Source organism: Meriones unguiculatus, chromosome 1, assembly GCF_030254825.1.
Source record: "Meriones unguiculatus strain TT.TT164.6M chromosome 1, Bangor_MerUng_6.1, whole genome shotgun sequence".
NCBI classification, from domain to species: Eukaryota; Metazoa; Chordata; class Mammalia; order Rodentia; family Muridae; genus Meriones; species Meriones unguiculatus.
The window spans coordinates 192,097,557-192,109,621 of NC_083349.1; the positions used below are offsets into that span (position 1 = coordinate 192,097,557).

The 12,065-nt window shown below is 55.3% G+C and overlaps 1 protein-coding gene across 9 annotated transcripts in view; it reads right to left on the reverse strand.

Moving 5' to 3' along the window:
- Positions 1-6,844, reverse strand: part of Lingo1 (leucine rich repeat and Ig domain containing 1) — a 176,557-nt gene extending 169,713 nt beyond the window's left edge. For 4 of the 9 annotated variants that reach the window (XM_060374354.1, XM_060374360.1, XM_021633561.2 and 1 more), the window contains exon 1: positions 4,837-5,784. The gene's annotated coding sequence lies outside the window, so the exon portion shown is untranslated. Of the gene's footprint in view, positions 1-4,506; positions 4,648-4,836; positions 5,787-6,450 lie in introns of those variants that run through there. The other 5 variants (XM_060374374.1, XM_021633558.2, XM_060374370.1 and 2 more) reach the window with 3 other exon arrangements.
- Between the last annotated feature and the right edge of the window lie 5,221 nt (positions 6,845-12,065).

The following is a 12,065-nucleotide window of genomic DNA, read 5'->3' on the forward strand; positions in this document are numbered from 1 at the left end:
CATATTTTATGTTATATGTATGTGTGTATGTGTGCATATATGTATGTATATACATACATACACATCTATGTGTACATATATACACAAACACATCTATGAAGCCAGACATAATGGCACAAGCCTATGATCCCAGCACTTTGTAGGTAGAGGCAGAAGGATCAGGAGTTCAAGGACAAGGAGTTCTGCTGAATAGTAAATTTAAGGCCAGCCTAAGCCATAGGGGGCCCTACTACCACTCCCCAAAAATATAAAAATATGAAGATTATATAGCAATTTTTATTTTAGGAGACAATATCAGTGTTCCTCTTTGCTTCAGTCAGGACATTGAAACCAACAGGACTCAATATTCCCCCTCCCCCATCCCTGCAGAAGGCACAAAATGAGGCTACCATTGCCTGAATAGTATGTTTTCAAAGTGTGTTGATGATATTTCTACTAAGCTAGTATCAAGCTCTCTCCATGACGCAGGTAAAGAAACTGAAGTTCGGGGTAGGGGGCAGGCAGGGCTGGGGAGAGAGATGTGATTTATCCAAGTTCATCAGGCTTGGCAGCAGCTGAATTAAAATTAAAACCCAGTTCCATCTGGCGTCCACAGGGCATTTTTGATCATACCTGGTTGACTTAAGAAACTTGTTTACACCCAAATCTCAGTGACAGACCCAATTCTCGGTGTGAGGGACTTTACACACGCAGACTCCACCGAGGCCTCAGACTGGCTCCCCAAGCTAACGGCTACAGGGCCATCAGAGCTGGGTGGGGCACATGAGAGGGAGGTGGCTGTCACAGCTGGCCTTACGCAAACTGGACAAGTCCCGGACTCAAGGCTGCCTGTCCAGCTGTCCTAGCAGATGGGTGCTACAACTGGGCCACCTGCCAAGACCCAACCTCCATGTCCAAACCAACCTGGACATAAGGATTCCATTTTGGCCTCTGCCTGCTCTGGCCCTGGTGGCTGGCAGTGCTTATGCAGACCCAGAAGGCCCCTGGTGACAGCCACTATCTCTCCTTCAGCAGCCAGCTCCTTCCCTGATGTGGCCATATGGCCCCATATGCTTCCTGACAGCTGGACTGCCCCAGCAACTGCCTGAGGATGTCCCCTTCAGAGCCCCTGAGGCCTCACCTCCCCACCCACCTCTCCCCGGCAGAGGTGGACTAGACAGGAAAACTCTAGGTTGGAATGCTACACCCCAGCTTTACGTCCTTCTTAAGTCTCAGCCCTTCTGGGGCTCAATCTCTCTGTCTGCTGACCTCTACCCTTTCCCTTTGCATCCCAGTTCTGAGGTTATAAATCACCCAAACTCATCCAGTTATCCAGGAGGACAATCTCGCCCATTTTAAAAGAGAGGCACCAAGGCCCCAGGGCTCAGCGGCTTGCTCGGAGGCATCTGTGACTCAGGGCACTTGCCATGTCTGCATGCCTCATAGGTGAGACTGATCGCTTGCCCTCTGCCCTGCTGCTGTCCTTGCCACAGGCCTGGACTTCCCCGTGGCCTCAGGACTACGTCACTGCGTCTCTCAGACCAAGGCTCCCCACCATCAGCGGCAGATGTGGTTTAAATCACAAATCTAATTTTGTCCCTTGAGAATTTCATCTCTGACCCCTGTATCTGGCATCAGCACACATCCCTACTCTGGACACTCAGACTCTTCATGTCGTCTTGCTTATTGCCTGTCATCCTCCTGGGCGAGCTACTCCATAGCAAACACACTCTTCCCACACCGAGTGCTTCCCGCCCCCTTGCCTTCGCTACTGCTGGGCCATCTCCTGGAAAGCCCTCACCCACATCCACATTCTCCAGTCACTCATTGATTCAACAAGGATTTATTGAGCATCCACCAAGTGCCAGAAACATTTCAGCAAGCCCGAACCCCTCCCGGCCCGTGGTGCCCTCTGAACTGTCCCCTCACATCCTGTGGCCCGCTCTGCTCAGACCCAGGGTTGTGGGTCCAAGCCTGAGTCCCCTTCCTAACTGATCCAAGGAGGAAATCCACAGCATGCACCCCAGGTTCCAAACCAGATGTCCCAGCTGTGCAATGAGCCCTAAGTGCAGGATTCCAGGCAGTGGGGAGCAAAGTTTAAGGGGGGGGGCAGTTATTCAGTCCTGGGAAATCATGAAAAAGATTACACTGGCCAGTGTGACCCTCTACCCCTAAAGGAGGTCTAAGTGGTCAGAGATAATTTTTGCCAACAAGTCACCCATGATCCAGTCTATCCTCAACTTCCTCAGGTAGCTGAATTTGAATGTAACAATTCAAACCCCAGACAAAATGGGGGGAGGGGTTAGGCTCTGGCTAGGGAGAGAATCCAGGAGCCACAGTCCTGAGGTTGGAGTGAGAGTGGCTTTCTTCCTAAGGGGCAGTCAGTGGCACGATGGAAGATTCCTAGCCCAGCAGCACAGAGGTGACTTGCCCTTTCCCCAGCCCAGGAAGACACAGAAGCCTTCTGACTAGAACCAGCTAGAGGCACGTAGCAGGGCCACTGCTGGAATAGAAGCACATGGCAGGAATTCAAACTGGCCTGGATGGCAAAAGTTGGGCCATGCCAGACATTAGGCCACTCTCCAGCTACCTAGAACGTTCACCCACATCTAAGAAACAAAAATCCAGGGCTCAATGATGAAGCCCTTACCTAAAACACGGGCCCTCAGTTGGGTTTCCAGCACCTCAGAACAAAAGGAAAGTCAGTTTGGGGAGACACAGAGGAAGAGGGAACATAGCTGAAAGAAAACAGAAGAGCCTTGGCTGACAACCTCAAGTCAGCAGGAGTTGAAGAATCAGCCAGAGCCAGCACAAGAAAGGAGAGGCAGAGAGGCTGCCTGGGAGGGGAAGCCAACAGAGGCTGGGGAAGCTAGGACAGCATCCATCTTTTAGGCACAACCACTGCAACCAAGGTGAGACCCAGTCATCCCAGAGCCGCAGCCTGCGCCTCCAAGGACCTGAGGACTCAAAGACACCTGCAGGCTGACAGCTCTGACCTCCTGTGGTTGAGCCGGGCCCCTGGGGAAGGAGTTAGCCCAGGGGCACCAAGGTTCCTCCTCTTCCCTAACAATCCTTTTAGCTCTCAATGGCAAGAGAGCTCAATGGCAAGGGGCCCACACAGATGAAATGCCAAGGCTCACCATAGCTCTGACCCTGGGATAATACTGGCGGGCCAGAGCTGGGCTGGGCATAGCAAGCAGACCAGGCTACAGAGCACCACAGACCACAGACAGGCCAGAGCTGGGCTGGGCAGAGCAAGCAGGCCAGGCTACAGAGCACCACAGAGCACAGACAGGCTCTGGCTCCAAATCCAGGCAGCACTAATTTAACAACACTGAAGCAGGAGGTCCCATAGATCAAGTCGGGGAGATAGAGTGCCTCTGCCGAACTGCATCAGGCTGAGTAGCTATTCTATCCCCAGACGTTGGTGACTGACAGCAGAGACCTGAATTGGGGTGACTCCAGCCACAGGCCTCCAGAGCCCTGGTTCCAGGTCAATAAACAACATCCGATTACCCTGTCTCTCCCTTCCTGCTTCTCCAGGGCCAGGACCAGAGCATCCCATCAGAGACGCAAGGGACTGTCCTGAGACTGGAGGGTGGTGTCCTCTTATCTCAGTTCCTGCTTCAGCACCCTCCTCTGTGAACAGAAAGCCTCGGGGATGAGGATCCTGCCTTTCCTGAGGTGGCTGAGAGACACCAGCTGAAAGCCAGGTGAAAATGAAGATTGCCTTCTGGAAAATCTAGATACTGGCTGGTCCCTCCAAGCAGCATCCAAGCTAAGATCAAGACTTCTAAGCCCAAAGGCTTGCACTTTGAATGCCACGAAAAAGCATATATGGGCTCCATCTGTAAGGAAGAGAACTGGAAGGGTTCAAGATCAATCAACAGCCAAAAGTTGCTTCCTAGGGGAGGGAGAGTCTGTGCTAGAGAGAAAGAGGACTTGGCAAGGGGGCTGAACCATTCCCTGGAGCTGCCAGTACAGGACCAGCAGAGCCTCTCTGAGAAGGGGATGCACGGAGTAACACAGGCTTGACATACATCGCTCTAAGCTGGGGTGGGGATGCCAGGCTAGCAGGCCTGGGGATGCCCCTCCTAAGTATCCCCAGCCCCCTGAGAGCTGGGCATCTAGTGTCTCAAGTCAACTCAACTCAAACACAACCGTTTGCATTGGCAGGGAGTTCCTTCCTTCCCGCAACCTGCCCATGGAGCAGGAGGCACCTGGGGTCACACCCGGGGTCACACATCTGCAGGCTTCCCACTTCTCCACCTTCATGCAGGTTGCAAAGATGTCCCTCGGCCCTGTGGATCGGCCAGTATGAGGTCCCGCCTGGCCCTGGCAGGGTCACGGGATTCTGGTATGGGACCGACTCCAGGGGCACCGGCTTGATAGGCGTCCCAGAGAGCCCATGGCTGACGTGTTGGGCTGTCAGAACGGCCATCCTCTACCTACCAGGGGGTCCAACCAGAGCTCCCACCCCACTCTCCCTCATGTTTTCTCCTCGTGAAAGAAAAGCCGAAGTTGTACCATTAAAGCACCTCCGCCCCCACCGCCTCCAGGCCTGCCACGCCCGTGATGCTCCGCAAAGTTGCTTCAAGCCTCCGTGATTCCTGAGCCAGGTGAGGGTTCGGAGGAGCTGCGCAGCAGGAGGGGAGCGCGCTCACGCCGAGGGGTGCTGGGCGTGCACGCCCATCGCGGACGCGCACCCGACACCCCACCCCCCACGGCTGCCCCCGAGGTTCCAGCCCAATCAGAGGCTCGGAACGCGGCGCTGCCAGCGGGCTGACACCCTAGCTCCCCCGCCTGCGCCCCCGCAGCCCCAGCCCAGCCGCAGCATCCAGACCCGGCCACACTCACCATCGGAGCGCGCCGTCTGCGCGCGGCCCCGCTTGGAGCCGGCATCGCCGGGCTGGGCTCGCCTCCGATCCCTGCTCCAGCTTGGGCTCTCGCTCCGCAGGGCTCGGCTCCGAGACGGTGGCAGCGGCAACCAGCGAGGCAGAAAGGGCGTGTGTGTGTGTGTGTGTGTGTGTGTGTGTGTGTGTGTGTGTGTGTGAGAGAGAGAGAGAGAGAGAGAGAGAGAGAGAGAGAGAGAGAGAGAGAGAATGTGTGTGCGCACGGGAGAGCGCGCACGGCGTGTGCGCGGCAGAGCCCCGCGCTCTCCTGCGCGCCGGCTCCTGCCTCCAGCTCTCCAGGCTGCGACGCCGGCAGAATCCCTAACGCGCGCTCTCACCCGCCCGTGCGCTCACACACGCGCACACTCGGGCGCGCACACACCCCCGCCGCCGCCGCACGCCCGGCTCCGCACTCCGGGTTCTCGCCCTCCCGGGGAGCTCACGGAGGGACCCCGCCGCCCCAGCGTCCTGGCCACGCGGCCCCCCCGGGCCCACCGCGCCTCGCGTCCCCCGCGGCTCCCCGAGGACGCACCGCGGGCGTCCCCGCTCCTCCGCGCCCTGCCCCGCCGCGGCCGCGCTCTCCGCCCAGCCCCGGGCCCGGCCCGGCTCCTGCGGCTTCCCCCGCACCCCGCCCTGGCTCTCAGTTCTCTCGGCCGCCGCTCCTGTCTTCCCCCTGTTCCTGGCCTCCCCCGCCGCGCTCCGTCGGCCTCGCCGCCGCCCTTCTCCGCGCCCACCTCCCCACGGCACTGCGCCGCTGCCTCTCACAGTCCCCGCATCCCAGCGGGTGCCGCCCGCCGCTCGCTGAGCCCCGGCTCCCGGCGCGCGGTGGGCGGCGAGGGACCCCGCGGTCTCTCCGCTCCTGGCCTGAGCCGGGCTGATGGCGACGTCCCGCGCTAGCCTCGGCTGCGACTCACGGCGCTCATCTCGCCGAGGCTTAAAGGCATAGCGCACACGGCTCGACCTGCCCCACCCGGGACGCCGAGAGGAGAGGCCTCGCAAGGCCGGAGCGGGCCCGGGGGGTCCTGCACCCGGGGAGCGGGCCCGCGCGATGCTGCCCCTGGGGCCGCGTCGGCCGAGCGTGAGTCCAGCCCTCTCGGGCTGGAGGTGAGTCAAGGAGAAGGACCGTGGAGATTACCCAGACCACGCCATCCAGGGGGCGCTCAGCAGTTGTTGCTCTAAGCCTGAGGACCAGCTGGGGTCTGGAGGAAGTGCAGGCTGCACCTCCAGGACTGTGGGGTCTGGGGAAGAAGGACTAGGGAGCTCCCTGTCCGGACATTAACCCACCCCGCGTGAAGACACCTGTTAAACAGGGACGGCAGGGCTCCTGGCCCAAGGTGGCCTCCCCTCTTACTCTGTGACCTTGGGCAGATGCCTACACGTCTCTGCACCTCAGTTTACCTAGGAGAGACATGGGCTTCCCTCATCTCTAGCGCCCTGCCCAGCTCTGGTATGTTAGCTGAGGATGTTGGGGTCCTGGAGTCCAGCCTCTTCAGGTCCTGCCCCCTCAGTTGTTCTGACTCTTCCCCCATCTCATCAGAAGTACAGAGAAAAGGTAAAGTTGAGCGGAACAGGAACCTACCTGTACAGCCTCTACAAAACAGCATCTCCCTGGACTTTCACGTTCGTCGCTCCTGCTATCCAACCGTGCAGAGGGCTGTTGATTTCACCCAGTTCACTAGGCATCTACTGCTTGCTCCCATCTTGTGCTAGGCAAAGGAGTAGCAGACACTGCCATCGATCGGAAAATGAGGAGGCCGGTGGTGTAGTGGAGCTGTTGGGGTGCAGGAGAACCTAGAAAGCTTCCTGGAGGAAATGATGGTGAATCCGTGTATCAGAGCATGAGCAGGAGGTGGCCAGGCAGGAAGTGAAGGGATCCGAATCTCGTTCAGAAAGAAACATGCATAAAAACCAGGAAGTGGAAAATAAGGAATGGTGTGTGTCTTTCCGAGAAATCTTGAATTGAGTTTCAACTTGATTCTGGGGCAGCAGCAAGGCTACAACTTGACAGATCTAGGTAGGAGCCCCATCTTCGCCTCCTACTCCAGGCGGTCTTTACAGGAGGCTTCTTTTACTCTTGTCCAACCTCTGGTCCCATAACTGCAACCTAATGAAACACAGCCTCCCCCTGCTGACAGGAGCTGGAAGTGGAAAAAGCCCAGGCTGGGCTCTGCCAGGATCAAACTCATCAGGAAGTTGTCCCACAGATGGGCAGGCCCTTAATCCCAGCACTCAGGAGACAGAGGACGGAGGAACTCGGAACTCGGAGTTAGAGGCCAGCCTCATCTACAGAGTGAGTTCCAGGACAGCCAGGGCTACACAGAGAAACCCTGTCACAGAAAGAGAGAGAGAGAGAAAGAAGGAAAGAAAGAGAAAGAAAGAAAGAAAGAGAGAGAGAGAGAGAGAAAGAAAGAAAGAGAAAGAAAGAAAGAGAAAGAAAGAAAGAAAGAAAAGAAAGAAAGAAAGAAAGAAAGAAAGAAAGAAAGAAAGAAAGAAAGAAAGAAAGAAAAGAAAGAGAGCTAAGGGGAATTACATAGAGAAGTAACTCAAACCACAGTAGCATTTGGCATCTGTCCTTTTTCTTTCCTGTCCCTAAGCTCTGTGGCTCATCCCAAAGTCTCTTCCTACATCCATTTTCTCCTTCCCTGGCCACTTTCCCTCTTCCTTCCCATCAGACTTCCTAGAGCCTCCAGGGAGATGAGCTCATGGCTGTTGCCACTCTGGCTTCACACACCTTCCAAGGAGTCACCCAGGGCACCCAGGTGGCCCTAGGGAAGCAAACAGAGACAAACAGTCATTTCCCAGAGGCCCTGAAATCCAAGCAGAGAAGTAATTGCAGCTTGTGTCCCCATCCATTTCTCCTACTTTTCCTGTCCTGAAAGCCACACGGCTTTTATAGGTAAGCTTAGGAATCAAGGTCTCCTGTTTGCAGTGCATCCTCACAGCCAGCACACCTTCTCCAGCTTCAACTTCCTCCCTAAATATGGAGACAAGGAGGCCTCTCAGGAGTGAGGACCTAAGTCTCGTTCTTTTATTCTTCCTTGGTATATCCAAATCTAGCCCCTCTCCATTCAGGAGTTCTGTAAAAGAAAGCAGATGTAGCGATTACAGGCTGGCTAGTCCCATCAGAGGGGTTGAAGCAAGGCCTCTTTGGTTGTCTTGCCAAGGTCCCATATCTGCTTCCACTCATCTCCAGTAAGGCCAATAAAGGACAACTTGGCTGCACTTCTGACCCAGTCGTCAAGAAAGGGCCGGCAACGCCTGCAGGCAATCTCAGGAAGTGCGCATTTACTACCAGCTGAGGGTCTGGAACCCTGTGAAAAATGGACAGATTCACAGATACATGCACACAGAAGAGCTAAAGTCAAACACAGTGCCCCAGTGAGCAGGAGTGTTCACTACGCACAGCACAGAGCCGGGACTTAGCTGGTCTCAGCAGAAGACCTACGCAGGTGAGCAGTCCTGGGCTGAAATCATCGGGGAAGCGGGCAGCAGTTGCTGCTTTTGAACACGCTGGGCACTTGTTCTCACCTGGACTGGGAGGAAGGCTTTGCCATCCCTCTGAGCCTCCCCCAGGGAAGACGCCACTCTCACCAGGCTGAAACACTGAGGTCTTTAACATGCCTGGCTAGGCCCCTGTCAGCAACACAGTCACCCAAACCTTTGCTTCCTCAGGGATTCCTCTGCCCTCTACCCTCACCCACTTCACAAGCCTCAGTTCCCTTCGTCAAGGCAAATAATGAGGTTCAGAGGGCTCAGAGAAATGTCCCAGCTAGGCTGTCTTCAAACACATGGCACCTCCCTATCCCCAAGTCTTTATCTGCTTATCTAACACACCTCTTGACTTCTGCGTGGCAAACTAACCTTTCACGTCCTTCTACCCCTAAGCAGCCTCTCTTCCCACTGGTGCCCATTCTAATCTCTCTGCTTTATGCTTAACATACTATGCACAGGAGCCTCCCACCATTTCACATTCTGACTCTAGTCCTGGTGGAATTCTTGTTTCACAGAAAAAAAGAGCAAGGCTCGGCATGGGATTCCAAGATTTGAACTGAGAGCCTGTATTTTGTCATTCTTTCTGAGAGCATGTACTGAGCATCTATCCAGCAATCCTAGGATGCGAAGAAAGGGACAAAAACCATCATCCAGGGGAAAAAATAGAACTGAAACAAGCATTATGAATAGGACTGGGGGGGCTAGCATGGTTTGGAGAATCGGGAGGAATATCTAGTCTTAGGGTTTGACGTAGAACTAAAGAAATGAAGAGACATTAACTCGCAGAAGTGATGAGTTCCATAGCGAGCACCACACGTGCAAAGGCCCTGCGGTGAGAAGACAAAGAGAAACCTTGTCTTGGCCAGAACACAATAGGAAAAGGAACTGGAGATGGGGCTACCAGAAATGGGAGACCAAGACAGTAGGTTCCAGGGGGCTGAGTTGGGAACTGGGTTTTAAGCCTTGCGCTCTGAGAAACTCTGGAAGTTTCAAAGCAAGGGATGATGCACCCATTTTCTGTTTACTACACCACAACTCAGCATGCTGCACCCAGATACCACTTTTCCTGATGCTCAGAGCTTGGCACAAGGCAGAGCATACTCAGGAACTTGGGCTTAGCAGCTGAGCTGACAATGCAAAAGATCAGGAGAGCTTGGCTCCTCCTGAGTGCATCTAGACAGCACCCAGCCCTTCCTGTCCCCAGTAAGTAAGCACTGGACCCCATCTCCTGCCATCTCTGCTCCATCTTGGGCCATAGCACACCATACGGAAAGAAATGGAAAAATCACAAGCAAAATGTACCCGTCAGGGTCCCAGGGGCTTCCCCAGCCTGCCATTGGCCTGTGCTTCCCAGCTCTCCTCCACTCTCCCCAAATGGGATGCTCCAACCTGGGAGGCATCTTCCTTTGCTCTCACTGGCTTTTCCTTGTCTCTTACCAACACCTCACAGCCTGGGAATCCTTGCTGGCCAGCCTGGACGCGGTGCTGAAGGAGCATCTACCACAGTGCCAGCGTGCAGGTCCAGAAGCAGCTCATCTCCCTCCTGGATGTGCTACCCTGTGCTGCTTCACTTGCCTCATCAGCTCTGCAGTCCAGGCCTAAGGAGCTGAAGATGGCCTGCAGGTGGTCCTGAGCTCATGGAGCAGGGCCCAGGGCATCTTGCCCAAATAGCTCTGTTACACCTGTTTCTCCCATGCTAATCACACCCACCGAGACCTTGAGGCAATGCTCAAAGCCCAGGGAGGGAGGCACATGGTCCGGCACAGGCATACAATAGGAAAGGAAAGAGTGGCACCATGACGGCAGGGGTATGGGATAGTGGATGCCAGTGAGTTAGGCAAAAAAAAAAAAAAAAAGGATTCTGTCCACAACTGGACAGTAGAGTTGAAACTGAATTTTGGGAGATTGGAGGCTTATAGCAGGCACAGCTCAGAGAATAGATCTGCCATTCAGTCACTACTTACTAGGGATGGATTCTCTTCCAGGCCCATAGGCCTGAAGAGACTCATGGGCTGTGGGCAGAGGGACACATGGAGAGTCGTGGCTGTGAGGAGGAAGGCCATGGCCCCAAGTTATGTAGTAGGTGGGAAGTCAGGACATCGGGAAAATAGGACACATCATAACTCAGGCCTGAGCACCCTGTCCCTGGGGAAGAAGAAGATGGCTGGGCACTCTTTTGCCAGCCCTGCTTCTAGGTCTAGACCCAGGAGTGTTTTTCTTGAAGGGATAGGAAATAGCCTGAGGAAAAGAACAGGTTCCCATCAGCCAGGATCCCTCTGAATACTCGGCATCTGCCATCTCAGGCCTGGCTCGCTACAGGGGGTTATAAAGCATGCCCTGGCCCAGTGGAAGCTGCCTGAACTCAAGAATGTGATGAAAGAATGAGAGAGAGAAAAAGAGAGAGAGAAAAGAAAGAAAAAGTGAAAAGTAGGAAGGGGAGAGGAACTGGGAGGAAAGTAGCCACAGTGCTGTGTGCAGGGAACGAGCGGGTGGGATGGAGCGTAAAGGGAAGGATCAGGCCTGGCCACTGGAATGTTTGAATTGAGGGAGGCATGTGGTTAGATCCAAATTTGTGACTATTGACTACAGCTGCTGGAGGCAAGCATCCTGCAGGGATAAAGTAGAGACCCTGAAAAAGCCACAGGGAAGGGAGAGAGGGTGAGAGAGAGAAGCATATGGGGTCCAAGATGTGTGAGGGCAGAGTTGCCTGCAAAAGGTGAGAACCCCTGGACGCTTTCAGCAGAACGACTTTTATTGGCTTCCAGCCGGCCCCTACCAAAGCCTACCGTAGCCTTGTTCCAGAGACCCTTTATACCAAGACTGCAGGAACACCCCAGGGCACTGCTCAGAAGGCCCCTCACACAGACGTTACCCTTGCTGCTGGGAGAGGTGAGGCTGGACTGCACATGAGTCTGTCCCCCTTGGCAGAGGGAGTTCTGGTCCTGGGGCCTCCTCCCAGTGGCAGCTGCAGCCAAGGACTGGCCAGTTAGCAGCTGGAGGCCTGGACCTCATGCCTAACTCAGGACAAGTCTGCAGCGCTAGAGACCACCCCCCACACACCAGCCTGGGTGGTGACGTCACAGCCCTGCCTCTCCCTCTGCCTCTTGCTGTTTCCCTCGCCCTACCATGTGTCCCAATAAATCTTTGACATGCCGCTCTCCCAGGGCCAGCTCCAAGGAAGCCTGCCTGCCCCTAGCTGCCGTTACTATCCCCACCTTCAGTTGTGTTTCTAAGCGGCAGCTGATGACCCAGAAAAGGAAGAAAGGACTGAGCCTGAGGCTGCTGGCCGCCTGTGACAAGGTGGACAGGGCTGTCCCTCTGACACCAGCTCAGCCCCAGGCCTGTACTAGAGCTGGCAGCAACTTCTTCCATCTGCCACTCTCCCCAACCTACGGACAGAGAAACTGAGGGCAGAGAAGGGTAAGCCTGCCCTGGCTCACAGAGTCTATTAATAAAGCCTTGGGGGGGTCTATAGGTGTGCCTCCTGTCCCAGCTTTAATAATCATTTCCAGCACCTCTTCCTCCTGAGCCTGGCACATGGTCTGAGGGTCAGGTTCCTGGTCAGGCTGACGGCTACCAGTTCCCTGAAGCTAGAGTAAGAGACTGTGTAAGAGGCCCTTTCAGCAATCCAAGCTGCCCAGCCCCAGTGCGAAGATGGGATGCACTGGGCCCGGTGGGCAGGCATTCATCTGACTGGCACAG